This window comes from Lepisosteus platostomus, chromosome 5 (genome assembly GCF_059453375.1).
Source record: "Lepisosteus platostomus isolate fLepPlt1 chromosome 5, fLepPlt1.hap1, whole genome shotgun sequence".
In the NCBI taxonomy this organism is placed as follows: Eukaryota; Metazoa; Chordata; class Actinopteri; order Semionotiformes; family Lepisosteidae; genus Lepisosteus; species Lepisosteus platostomus.
In genome coordinates, this window is record NC_142615.1 from 52,268,347 (window position 1) to 52,282,971 (window position 14,625).

Here is a 14,625-nt window from a genome sequence, read left to right on the forward strand (position 1 = left end):
CAGCATGCGTAGGCTGCAAAGGAACAAGTAAAGGATTATTCCATGCTGAAAAGAGAAGAAAGGAAACATAACGTGTTGGCCGTAGAGCCTTCTTCAGGTGTGAGAAAGACAGGGCAGTAAGCAAAGATAATTTTCTTTATATTTGCTTACTGCAGTTTATCTTTGATGACAACATCAAAGACGTTAGGACGTTTTACGGCTAACAGCTCCACATCAACTTCCTTTTATAACTAACCTCATCAGATCCCTCAACTCCCAACTCTTCCAATTTCTCACTTCAGAGAAGGATAAAAACCTCAATCATCCTCTACAGAGAAAAACCATCAACACCCCTACCACCTCCACTAATCCTAACCTCGTTTTTACTATACCCTCTGACCTTTCCCTTTCACCCCTTTGCATCCTCAGCTAACATATTTTAAAATTACAATAGACTGTATAGTATTTATGTTTAAAATTAAGGTAAATATGTCAAAATATCAAAATCCAACTGCACAGTGTCATCTTAACAATGCTTGTCAAGTTCTCAAACAAACCTGCATTGTATTTTTAAAATATTTCAGCAGAGGATTCAACTGGAGTATAAATGAAGATTCAACGATAATATTTTTGGGGTGAATGTGGTTTTCTGGGGAATTGCAATGTTGGGCATTATTGGACATTTCCCGGTGACCCTGACACGTGTTAAACACTCGCATTTCCTGCAAATATTAAAATGGTTATGGTTTCGCTGAGAAATCCAATCGACTGACGACAACGTTTACATCGCAAAAGAACCCCGTCCCTGGGTGGACTCGAACCACCAACCTTTCAATTAACAGCCGAACGCGCTAACCGATTGCGCCACAGAGACTGACTAGTTGGGTCTTCTCTCGAATCACAAGTTTGAGGTTTTAAAAAAATCTCTTAATGTTTATTTTGCCAGACGGTAATATTTCTTCTGCACTGATAACCAAGAATTGAATTTCATTTTTCGGAAGCTGTGTGAATTTAATCAAAAACAAGTTTTCCAGAAAGGAAATGAACACATGCATTTAACGAAATCAAGCCCTTTGTGATTGCCCGAAATGATACGTTCTGTACTACAGGATAGGAAGAAAGACACGGCTGGGATTTGAATCTCGGTTCTTTTGTTTGATAGAAAAGCGCTTTAACCAACTAGGCTACGGTGACAGGACAGCCATCACCGTTTACAGCCACTTGGACACACCACTCTGAGACATCTGCGTTCAGTAAGCGCTGAACCTGCGCTCAGAGCAAATTGCCTCTTTTACATAGCAGCCCCGACACTGAGAAACGAAGAGAACTGGCTTTTATCTGGCATTTTCATGTCCAATGCGTATGACATCTCCCAAGGGCGACAGTTATTTTGCGACACTATTTCTTCTTTTTTATTTCTGTACGCTTTGATAAAAAAACGAGAAATCGTGCAAGGGAAAAATTTCTTTTTTTTCATAGAGAAAACGTGCACCAGGAAATGTTGTGTTGAGAAGAAATGATTTAACATGATACGTGACCTAATTTATCGAAGCAATTGCTCAACCAGCAAGGTCTGGAGAGGTTGGAGAGTCTGGTGGATGTGATAATTATACGGTGTTGTGGAAGAAAACAGTCTTTCTTTGAATTCTCAGTCAATCGGAATTTCAGTGCGAAACACCCCTTGTATGATTTAAAGAGATTATATTTTAAAACTCATAAAAAATCAGAAAACACATGTTTCTCACTTTGAAATTTTAGACGGAGCTGTGCATTATTAGTAACGGCGCTGAGCACACTATGGGGGAATTCAGGTTATGTGAAATGCCAGCTGTTTAATAAACAACGCGTCTGATTTCGGATCATAAGATTGTAGCTTCGACTTCTACCTGGCTCGTGTAAATTTTATTCAAGCTCCTCAGTAATAGATGTATATTATGTAATGAACTGCACCTGAAAGCAAACGTTGGGTCTGTTTCCTTTGTTTTCCAGCATGAAATAGCAAATCGTTACAAAAAGCACCTGCTAATGTCCAATAGCGGTTTTTTTTTTCAAATTACATTTTCAGGCTTCAGACACTTTTTAATAAAACAAAAGTGTCCGGAAACTCATTAACTTTCAGGTTTGCTTGAACCTGTATTAAAAAAAAGTTATCTGAAACTTCCGTGATTCCATTATCTGATGTAGCTGTCTCTAAAGTTGGACGTGATGTTAAGCAGATGTGAACTGTGCCTTTTCTCTTAAAAAAAACTAAGTTATTTTTTTCCTCTTCACTACAATACTGGAGACTGTAAGCCTGTGTGAGCTTCACACTGCGTGTCCTGTACTGCTCGATTTTGTTCAGATTATCTATGTGGTGTACAGATAGAACTCAACTGCATGGTGTGAATTCCGTGTTCAGGAGCAGCAGAACCTGAAAAAGTAACAGCTGACCTCGACGTGATTTGAACACGCAGCCTTTTGATCTGGAATCAGACGCGCTACCGTTGCGCCACGAAGTCTCGGCTGTCCGTGCCTTTGAATTCCCCAAAGGAGACAAATCAGCTTCACAAAAAAAAAAAATCTCCTGTGAAGAGCGCAGCTCTTCCGAAGAGAGTCTCTTCTTACCAGACCACATTTTATTCTTCCTGCGCAGTTCTTGTGCAGGTGTTGTTCTCAATTACAGATCCAGGAACACTGATTGTTTTTTCTATTTTTTTTTTAAATTGAGTACCCCATGGTGCAACGGTAGCACGTCTGACTCTAAATCCCGAAGTTTATTTTCAAAGTATATCGGAGTCAACTGATACTGATCAGGTTTTGCTGCTACTGAACCCGCAGTCTTCACCTTAAAGTTCAATTCCCCAAGCCTTTTGACCTTATATGTCCATCCCGTCTCGTCAAAACTTGTATTTTCACAGGGTACCCTTCAGAAATCGCAGTATAGAATGAAAAAACTCCAGTAGATCTCGGCCGCTGTTGGTGATTTTCCTTTTAAAATAAATGAATCTCTGGAAATTTTACGGAGTGTATCACTTTCACTGAGACCGAGAAGTGTTAAGCTGTACATGCGTCTTTGTGGTTCGGTTGTTAACCAAAAGGGTGGTGGTTTGAGCCCTTCCAGGGACGCTATGAGCCTTTTAATGTACACACCCTCCTCACTTCATTTCTCCACAGCCGGTCTTGTATCGCTAACAAATACAGAGCCCGTAGGAGGCAGTAAGCTCGCATATATGGCTCACTGTTTATATAATGAAGAAGCAGAGGTTAGTTTCTCATCTGCGCGTTACAGAGCCTTACGCAACTCGTAGTGTACCAACAGCTAGGGTTTGATCCCTGCACGTGCTATTAGTTGAAAGGCCACTGTAAATAACGTATAAGAGATTTATAGATAGATACTTCATTGATCCCGTGATGGAAATTAATAAAGCTTATCCAGCTGGCTTTTATGTTTCACACTAAATTGCGATCTTGAAACCAAAATGAAATTGACATTTGTACTGTATGTTTTTTTTTTTAATTACAAAGCAAACAGAGTATTCCCTTAATTCAAAGATCAGATATTGGCCAAAACAAGACAATCAGACGTGGGCAGACTTTGGAACAGGAGCCTCTGCTTCGTCGTTTATTGAGCTTTTGATCAATGTCTGAGTGAAAAAGATTCGCTATTTTAACTCTTTGATTAAAGTACACAAAAAGCACCTTCCTTCGAGCCGGAATCGAACCAGCAACCTAAGGATTCCCTACTGACTCCACTACAGTCCTCCGCTCTACCAACTGAGCTATCGAAGGGATGTCAAGCAATGCTCCCTAGCACATACTGCCCAATGTAGTGAAATGTTCCGGGTGATTTAAATCCCAGTTCGACATCAAGTTTCCAACTCGTTTCCTTAGTCTTGTTTACCTTGAATTTAAGCCACGAACCAGGATTCTACTGTATAAACTTCCGGGGATATTACAAAATGTTTGATGGGGCATCAATCATTCCAGGCGGAAATTGACTCCTTTTTGTTTCTCGAGGGATCATATTAAACATTTCATTAGTATCGAGAGGAGGATCACCATGAAACACAAAACAAACAGTTTCATTCTGTCTTTTTTAGAAAGTAGCGTTTGTGCTACATTAATTATATTTTGGTGGAAATATAGAAGTTGTAAATGTTAAAATTTATATTTGAATCGAAATGTGGTTTTGAGTTAAATATTAGCGGGATCATGTAATTAGTTTGTTTGTCATTACTATATATATTGCCATGTTACTAGAATTTGTAACTGAAGTTTACTAGTTGTGTTTTTATGATGATTAGCCATTTGTTGATTACAATATTGTATATAATGTATAATTTGAACTACATATTTTTCTAAAACAAATCATTGGCTTTATTTACTAGTTTATACACCTATAAAATATGTATTTGATGTATAATAGACCTTTAACTATATATGTATATTAGTCCTCTAAATGTATCCGTATAATAGAACTCCAACCATTTATGTATAATAAAGATATAATCATAGATGTCTAATTGACGTATAACGATATACGTATATTAGAATTTCATTCTAGACCAGTTACGGAGCACATTTATACGTCTAAAGTATGCGTTTAATAGTCGTATATTCTACATCTTTTGTCCACTGGGATGTGCCGATTTTAATTGAACAAAGCTAGATACACATTTTCTAATGCAGCCTTCATTACAAGACAGTTTGTTTCTCGAAAGCGTGTTATGTAAAAAAGAGAAAAACGAAAATATATAGATGACAATCTTTCAAAGCTGAAGATTTTACTTTTGAAAAATTGACATTTTATGTATGCAGATGCATTCACTGGTTTTAGAACTTTGCTGTGCTTCCTGAATCATTTTCAGCGTTATAAACTGGGTGTAGAGGGAGCGATCTCTGTGTATAGCAGTTGACAGGCTGGAGATGTTCAGACTACTCTCGTTATTTCTCAAATGCTTACATCATTTTTCTTTCACACTAGGACGCGAGTGTGTACATGGGCTTGGTTTTCTTTTCACTGATTCTCATTGAAGATTTGGGAATTAACGACAAAAGATTCAGTTTGGCAGAAGGTTTGGTTCACAACGATCTTGAAGACACGCCCATGTAGAGCAGCGTGTGATGATTTGTACTATAAAAGACCAAGAGCTCAAAGTGACGTCTGCGTTTACCGTTTAGACTTTTCCATCTCGGGCACACTTTTAGAAAGCAAAGATAGAGTAGTTGTGTTGAATCACACAAAGAGATCTGTTAGCAGAGTGGCGCAGCGGAACCGTGCTGGGCCTGTAACACAGAGATCGACTGATTGAAACCATCCTTAGCTATGTACATTTTATGCACGATTGATAAGCACACCATCAATTTTAATGAAGTACATTAAAACTGATTTTTCTCTCGTGTGTGTGCAAGCTTCACACTTACAGTACTCTTTAATCTTTACCAATAGCAGATGCCCAAATGTATCTTTGGTTGTTCAGAGATCCTTGATAGTTCCCTTAACCCCAACTGCTCCAGGGGCGCCGTACAATGGCAGACCCTGCGCTCTGACCCCAAACATTAACATTAACATTAACAAATCCTTCAAATGAACATCCATATCAAAGCAATTATGTTTAATTTTATTACAATTAAGGTACATATACAAAATATCAACGCACATTTGTATAATGCTCATTTAATAATGATTGTCAAGGATTGTCAAGTTCTCCAACAAATCTGTGTTCTAATTTTAAAATATTTTTGCTAAGGATACAACGGGTGTATAAATGAATTCTCCTGACAGCCAGTTGAAGATAAAATTCCACACGTGAAAATGGTTTTCTTGGACATTGACAGGTACTTAATTGTTTACTTGTAGTTCCACATGAGTAAAATACAAATTTCCTGCAAATTTCAAGAGGGCTTGCGAAGAAATCCCATCAAGTTTTAGCAGAGATTATGGTTACAGCGGAACAGTCTGAAGCTCGTCCCTTAGTGGGTTTGAACCACCAGCCCTTCATTTACCAGCTCCACAGAGACACACTCCCGTTGCTTTTTGCCATTCACACGTTTGTAGTTAAAGAATTATAAAATACTGACATTTTCCTGCCAGCCGGCAGTATTTCTTCTGCACTGACCATGAATAACCAATAACTTTATTTCATCTTTCGCAGTCTGTAAGCCACAGAAAAGGAAGTGAATACTTGTATTAAGCTAAATTAAGATGACGGAGATGCACTGCCGTTGTTTTTCTCCACTTTTCGTTAAAAGGAGAAAAATCACTGACATTTTCTTGCGGTATTTCTTCTGTCCTGATTAGCAAGACTTATATTTTATCTTTCAGAAGTTGTATGAATTTCTTGAAGTTCAGAAACAACTTGTTCCACAAAGGAAATGAACACTTGTTTCAAAGTAAATCAAGACGTATGTCTCCCTCGCTGTGTGTGCTCTTATCTGTCCATCTCTCTACTTTTCTCTCACTCTGACAGTCTGTGCAGAGTTTCTGAAGGGGATGTAACACCACTTGGCAAAGAGAAAAATTATCAGAGGCAGAATAAAAAATCATTATTCTCTTCTTAGTCAGATTCACAGCTCAGAGACAATCGGACAGAAGCTCCATACTTCTTTTTATCCGTCAATCCAGAACCAGAGGACATTCAGACAATCAGTGCTGCTACATGAATAATATCAGACAGAACAGCCTGGATTCAGGTCACATCTCCCCATTTTCTCCTTCCTCACAGCCACTTAGAGACAGAGAAGAGCTCCTGGTTCTCCTCTCTGTGAACTGGGCTCAAGACTCACTGATCTGTTAGCTGTGGACTCTGTTCCAGGTCAGAAGCAAGAAGCTTCTATTAACTCTTTCCAGGACCTCAAGCCCTTCAGTATTACTTTCTTTACTGTATGTCAATCTCCAAACATGTTTTATAAATGTTTTCTAACACACGTGAGTGTGGAATTATCTTTTAATGTAATAAGTAGTGACACTCTGGTCAGTACACTGTATATTGATTATTAGTAGCCGATGGGCCAATGGCCGTGTCTACAGTAGTGACCAGTTGACCAGTCTGTAGCTCTCAGCAGTGGGACTAAGATCACACAGAAGAAGACCTGTCTGTGTGTGATTCCACACCAGCCCAGGGAATCACCAGCTCTCATATGTCTCTCACAGGTGTCTCACAGTCTTATAAATTTTACAATTAGATGAATTATTGTAACAGTTATACATTTAATTTAAATAATCAGACTACCTATGGAACTAAGAGCAGGCTGGAAATAAAACCAGGATACACATTTTAACCTCCAGGATCAGGTTCCTGATCCTCCTGGCTTCTATACTCTGATGATTCGTTTAAAACATTTAAAAGCACTTATTACAGGGACTTGTGCTCGTTCTCTACTGCTCCACACGGGTACGCCTTGTAACACATTAATCTGCGAAGTAAACTATTTTTTTTCCTGTTTAATGAATTTCATTCCTTGGTTTGTCGCTCTCCTTTTACAACTGTTATGATTCGCTTCTCTTCACAGCCTGGTGTGTTCTTTTTTGGGGGGGATGTTATATCTGTAAGAAAAGAACCCCCGGGCTCCGGACAGGAGTCTCCTCCAGCGGAGACTCGCTCTGCTCTGTTAGAAAGAGCGCTGTGATATCACAGACACCAGCCTGAGCACCTGGATCAGAGAGCAAGACTGCGGGAGGCGCAGGGCGCGCACGGAGGAGAGTTATTGATCACTTATCTATCGAAAACCAATTAATTCAATTGAAAAACCGTAGAATAAACGATTAACTTCACCGATTGGTGAGTACTGGTTCTTTTTCTGTTTTTGATCCTGTTTTAAATATCTAGAAAACAGTCAATAAAGACTGTATCGATCAATTACCACAGTGCGTTTAGTGTAAAAAATGTTCAAACCGAAATTAAACAATGATTATTCTTATTATTATTTAGGTAACTGTATCCTAGAGCTAAAAAAATATATTCCAAGTTGATAAATGTATGTAAGTAACAGTTTACATGTATTTTTTCCCGTGTTTATAAATCATAAGTATGGTTACACGGGGACAGGCGCCACGTCACTGTGTGCGTCTAGGTGTATCGTGTTCATCACAAAGAGCGATGTAACGTCATGGGTAGCAACAAATACTAATACTAGTGTATTCATATTAATATTAATGAGAGTACAACTGGTTGTTTTAATGCTAGTGTTCATATGAGTATTAATGATGATAGCGCTACTGATAGTTTTAGTTTTAATGTTCATATTCATGTAAATATTATTTATAATTATAGTGTTACTGTTAGAGAATTAACAGTAGTAGTATTAGTTTTAATACTAGTTATTCTAGCATTACTGTTATTCTCTTTGGGGGAATTAAAAGGACTTGTCATGAGTGACCTCGTGGTGCAACGGTAGCGCGTCTGACTACAGATCAGAAGGTTGCGTGTTCAAATCACATTGAGGGCAGCTGGTGTGTTTGCAGGTGCCTGAAAATCTGAAAATTTGAAAATTACACCACATAGCTAATCTGAATGAAATAACAGTGCAGTATAGAACACCCAGATAGGAGCTTATGCAGCAGATCATCTTGAACACGACAAGAGAAAAGGCACACTGCACATCTGTGAAACATCATGTCTGGCTTTAGAGACAGTGACAACAGAGAATGGAAGTTTCAGACTGCTTCTTTGTTACAGGTTCAAGCAAACCTGAAAGTTAGGGAGTGTTTGGTCACTTTTGTATGACAAAGTGTCTGAAGCCTGTAATTATAATTTGCCCTTTTTTAATTGTGGTTGAAATCCACTCCCATGTACCAAGACCTTACAGTATATTCATGTTTACTTAAATGACTAACTATTGGACTATTGGACATTAGTTGGTGTTTTTTTTTTTGTAACGATTTGCTATTTCATGCAGGAAAGAAAGGAACCCAGACCCAACGTTTGCTTTCAGGTGCGGTTCATTTACATAACGGACATCTATTTCTGAGGAGCCTGATTTAAATCACACAACCCCGATAGAAGTCGAATCGACAATCTTATAAACCGAAATCAGATGCGTTATCCATTAAACAACTAACCCGTCACGTAAATGAATTGCACCATGGTGAGTTCAGCGCCGCTACTAGTAATACCCCACCCCCATCTAAAATTTCTAAGTGAGAAATGTGTTTTCTACATTTTTATCAGTTTTAAAAAATCATCACTTTTTGATTGATTTAGAATTCCAAGAAAAAAGCGTTTTGTTCCACAACGGCATGAAATGATCACGTCTTTCACTCTACTTCTCTCTAGTAGTAAAGCAGATCTTGCTAGGTGAGCATTTGCTCCGGTAAATTAGGTCACTTTTCATGTTAACTCACTTCTTCTAAACACAACATTTCCTGGTGCATGTTTTCTCCATGAAAAAAGACATTTTCCCTTACATGATTTCTCGTTTTGTTTCATCAAAGAGTACAGAAAAAAGAAAGAAAGGAAAAGTGTCGTAAATGAACTCTGTCGCCCTTGGGAGATGTCAAGCGCATTGGACATGAAAAGTGCCCAATAAAAGCCATTTCTCTTCATTTCTCTTACGGTCAGGGCTCCTGTTCCGTGTAAAGGAGGCAGCTTGCTCAGCCGGCAGACTCAGGGCTTCGAGAACGCAGATGGCTCAGAGCGGTGTGTCCAAGCGGCTATAAAAGAGGAGAATTCTGCCGGCACCGTAGCTGAGTCGGTTTAAGTACCTGTCTCATTAACTGGAGATCCTGGCTCCACATCCGAGCTGTGCCTTTCTTCCTGTCTTTTTGTGCAGAAACTACCATCTTGGACAACCGCATAGGGCTTGATTTAGTTTAAAGCATGAATGCATTTCCTTTCTGCAACAACTTGTTTTTCAAGAAATTCATACAGCTTGTGAAAAATGAAATGTAATTCTTGGCTATCAGAGCAGAAGGAATATTGCCGACTGGCAAGAAAATGCAAGCAATGTTTATTTTTTGACCGGGAAGGTGCGAATGGAGAAAAGCCTTTCGCATCAGTCTCTGTGGCGCAATCAGCGAGCGCGTTCGACTGTTAACTGAAAGATTGGTGTTTCAAGCCCACCCAGGGACGATCTTCTTCTTATTATTGTCAATGTAAACACTGCCTCCGCTAAAGCCGAAACCTTAACCCTCTTTATATTTGCTGAAAATGCGAGTCTTTTGCCCGTGTCCAACAACAACACTTGAGACCGGGGAAGTCCAATAGTGATCAACACCGCAACTCCCCAGACAACCATATTCACCCATGGAAAAGTATCTTTGAAGGGCTGGCGGGAGATATCATTTACAGATGCAGCCATTCAAAATGCACGGGCGATACCGCATTATTTTGTGGTGCCCTTTACGCAGTCTACCGCGAGTTACCGGTAAATACCGCGAGTTACCGTAAATTCCCCTATAATACCGCAAGCAAAATAATAGTATCCGGAATTTCCCCAAGGTGGAACTAATAAAGCTCAACCTCTCATGTTTGAGCTGTAGCCATTAAAGTCTTTAACGAAGTTATTACTAATAGTATTAATAATGAATGACCTTGGACAAGCTGTAAACTCAAAGTATTACCCTGGTCCTTATTATTGTTTTCATTGACCGTGTTTGTAAAAGTAACATTTCGCAATCACGCATTTGTTTCCAATCCAAAGTACAGTAATTTTTGAGAATCGATTCACCATGCCTTTCACATGCTCATAAAAGAGATTGATTTAGGAACATGAACATATTACCGTATGCTAACTGTACTGTATACAGTATGTATATGTATATTTAATGTCTTAAATGTGCCCGTTTAAGTATTGAATATTTATATGGAATTTTACCACTGAAGGGAAATCTTAGTAGCTGAGCATAAAAATAATAGGAGCATACTGTAACGGGTGTGAAGGGCATAAACGATATTAATTTTGGAACACAAACATACAGTATATGGATGGTCTTGGTACTTTAAAGAAAAAATACACACCAGTATTCCATTTCTCCCTAAACATTTTAAGCATCGAAGTCTTTAACGAGATACCGGAGTCAACAAGCATACTTTTAGAATTTGATTAAAAGGGAATATAATATGGAATCGCGTATCTAAAGAAATTAATAACGATATAATTATATTCATGTACCGCAACACAAGAATAGTACACGCTGTACATTGTTTGTTGATAATGTTTCTGTAGTGCTTTTTCAGCACCCTGCATGTGACCTTGCTGGTGGCGCAGGGGGCTAGGTTCCTAACTCCCATGTCACACGGTCTGTGATCGAACCCCATTGGAACTATGACTGTTTCTTTTAACAAAGATTTCTTTGAAAAAATGAAACGTTTCCCTTGGTCAGAGATTAAATATAACCTCACTCGCACCAAACAAATTTATATTTCTAAATATCACAACATGATCGAATTTAAGTCTTTTTAATAACAATGAATAGCCACCTATGCGTTACAAAATAAACATTTATATTGATTTGAATCGTGTTTTGATTTAAATCGTAAACGCGTGTTTAAATATATCTGTTTAAAGGTGATATATAAAAGCGCTGATTCTTATGGAATGTGTTCCGCCGGGGATTCAAAAAAAATATTTTTTTTAATCGCGTATCTAATGAAAATAGCAGTATAACTTTGTTCATGCACAAACAGTGGCATGTTACATTATTAATTTGGGTGTCTCCTCTTGCCAGAAAGCTCTAAATTGCATTTTGAGTGCGGTTTTTGACTTTTTCTAAATTGCAACCCATAAATAAAGCTGATACAGTTTAGACTTACTGTATTTTAAACTGTATTACAGCAGCACATTGGACAATTTAAAAGTGGAATCGCAAAGCAAAGTAAATACCCAACACTGATTGTACCCATCTGTCATGCTAATAAAACACCTTGAATTGAATTGAATTGAATTGAGGGGGGGGGGAGGGCGAGCGAGATCACCAGGACGTAAGGCAAATAAGATACACTCCACAGACATTCACAACAGCGATATATCATAAAACGTTTTCACATGTAGTTAAGTTATTACTTGGTTTTCAAAGTGCAATGAAATACAATATTGTTGTTGTTGCTGTTCTTGTTGTTTTTATCCCGTAAAGCGTTTTGAGAAGCCACCTTTAAAGGTGAAATATACTATAAAAGCGCTGATTCTTACGGAATGTGTTCCGCCGGGGATTGAAAATTTTTTTCAGCTAACAAGGCTCGCCAGCTATTGTGAATTGAAACCTGTTTTTCTAGCTTTTAAAGTCGTGCGATGTGTAAGCCACAATTCAAATAGAGAAAAAAGAGCTGACTGACAAGATTCAAGATGTGGCTGTCAATGTTGGATTAAAAAAAACACATTGCCTGAGGTTTGTTGCATTGCTTGAAAAATAACTTTATTTCAAGAGACTGGATAAGTAATTCAAGTGTTTTTTTTAACTTCCTGTAAAAACAACTAATAATTTAACTATATGTGCAAACGTTTTATGATAAGTCGCCGTTGTGAATGTCTGTGGACATGTGCTGGCTGGACAGGAGGCTCTACTGTACACAGAGATGGGCGGGTGGAGGGGACAAGCCTCTTAGTGAGCCGAAAATCTCATCAAGAATCAGTTTCAGCAACAGGGCTGGGCGCATTGTTCCATTCTCCGACCACTCTCGGTGTAAACAAGTCCCTCCTGGTCTCTGCTTGAAATGCACTTTCCTGCGTTTGCTTTGGTGTAACTGGCTTCCCCTGCATGGGCGAATTTGAAGAAGATCCTTAGTAAGTCATTGAAGAAAACCGAGAAGAGGTCGGAGTGGCCTCTGTCGTTCATCAACCATCCAGGCAGGCAGTACTCCTCCTATTCTGCCAGGACCCGGAATCGAACCGGGGTTGTTGCGGCCACAACACAAAATACTGACCACTATACGATCACAGCGAGTTACTGAGACAGACGCAGAGGGGTGGGAAGGATGTACTCTCTTCGTGTGACACTAGTCGGAAAAGTCCTGACGTTTTATTTCAACTGAGCCCTAGTATACATCGACCCTTCGACACTCTGAGTGCCAACTCTCTTGTGTGTTTTCTCCACCAAGCAGCTGGAGTGCAATGGCCGAGCCTCACCCTGGGTGAACCTCCTTCTTGATCAAGGTATCTCCCCTGCCAGGTAAGTATGAGTTGTACAAGCCCCTGCAAGCGGCCCGCACCCAAAGCACAAAGCGCGCAGCCTAGGCCAGCACCTTGTCCCGCACGCCGCCGCCTCCGTCTCTTACCCGCTCTCCAGAACCTGCTGCCTTCTGTGCTCTCTCGGCACCGCTGCAGCGCACACAACTCCCGTCTCGTCTCGTCTCGTCTCGGGGGCCGGCTTCAAAGACAATACAGCAAACACAGCGGGGCGGGGGAAGAAGAGGACACGACACATGCAGGTACATTCAGCTCCGGTGGGAACGAGTCATTTGTCGGTCTTTTCAAGTGCTGGGAGCCGAGTAATCCTTCGCTTGTATCGTTTCTCCCCGGTGACTAGATCTCACCCTGCGACTCTTGACTCGGCTCACCCACGGCAGCCCAGCAGGTGTGAGCCTAGCCGGCACCTGGATGGGAGATTCCCCCCGGAAAAGCTCAGGTTGCTGCTGCTTCTCCAAGAGGTGTGACTGGGACCAGTAGGGAGCTCACTGTGGCTTTCTTATGCCCCAGCATCCTGATGGCGACACTCTGCTGCACAAACAGGCGCCGTCCTTCGGGGAAGGCGTAAAACCGAGGTCCCAACCCTCCTTGGCCATGAAGAAATCCCAGGGCGTCTCTCAAAAAGAGACGCCGGGGGTGTCACTCTGGTGTTAGTGTTCCCCTTTACCAATCAGTCGGAGTCTCCTCCTAATCCCCGTCTCATATGTAACAATCAATGACAAGGCCCCCCTTTCCCGCGATATTGTACTTGTCTCCTGGCCGCTGGCTGGCGCCGTGAGATTTAGTACTCGCGCAAGAGACCGGGGGCAGAGCGCGAACGCGGTCCCCCGCCCCCCACAAAGTGTGCGCTCCAGGTTCCCTCTCGGGGCTCTGCAACACAGCGGAAAGGCAGCGAGAAGGAGCCTCTTGCTCTGACGCCGCAAGGCCACAAGAGGGCGGAGACGCCGCGCGCCCGGCCGACGTGTTGGACTGGTGTGCTTTATGTGCTGAAATAAACACGCGACAGCCCAGAAAGGTTTTCAGAGTGCTGTGCACTGGCGGTTTTTGTCTTGTGAAGACTTGCCTTGTGCTCCTCCATGCAGTTTGTTTGTTCTCCTCCAGTGCGGGACAAGCCAACACAAGGGAGCACATTCGCCAACATCCAGGTACGCAATGCGATTTGGAAAGAAGCTCCTTTCCAAAGAGTTGCACACGAACGATCCTTCAGTCCCGCTCAGGGGGCACGGAGCCCCAGCCACACACAGCTTCAAGTAGCGAGTCAGGCACCTCTGCTTTCACTTGTGGCCTCACCACCCTGAACGCGCCTGATTTGGTCTGGTTTTGGAAGCTAAGCAGGGTTGGGCCTGAATAGTACTTGGATGGGAGACTTCCTGGGAATACCAGGTGCTGCAAGCTTTTGCTCTCTCGGCCAGCAGGGGTCGCCGTTGGTGCCGTAGGATTTGGGAAGAAAACCTGGAGGATGGAAAGGTGATCTATAGCCTCATCTCTAGAGATGTTTTGTTGCTATGGCATGTGTGTGACCCATATAAAAAAAAAAACCCGTTT

General features: G+C 40.9%; 3 non-coding genes and 1 pseudogene across 3 annotated transcripts; 1 reads left to right on the plus strand and 3 right to left on the minus strand.

The window, feature by feature from the left end:
• Window positions 1–779: 779 nt before the first annotated feature.
• Window positions 780–853, minus strand: trnan-guu (transfer RNA asparagine (anticodon GUU)). The gene has a single exon. It is a non-coding gene; the product is annotated as a tRNA-Asn (tRNA).
• A 1,552-nt stretch (window positions 854–2,405) lies between these two features.
• trnaw-cca (transfer RNA tryptophan (anticodon CCA)) lies at window positions 2,406–2,477 on the minus strand. The gene has a single exon. It is a non-coding gene; the product is annotated as a tRNA-Trp (tRNA).
• A 1,182-nt stretch (window positions 2,478–3,659) lies between these two features.
• Window positions 3,660–3,747, minus strand: trnay-gua (transfer RNA tyrosine (anticodon GUA)). Its single transcript is given in 2 exon segments — window positions 3,660–3,695; window positions 3,711–3,747. It is a non-coding gene; the product is annotated as a tRNA-Tyr (tRNA).
• Window positions 3,748–14,356: 10,609 nt separating this feature from the next.
• Window positions 14,357–14,475, plus strand: LOC148669139 (5S ribosomal RNA; annotated as a pseudogene).
• Window positions 14,476–14,625: the final 150 nt, after the last annotated feature.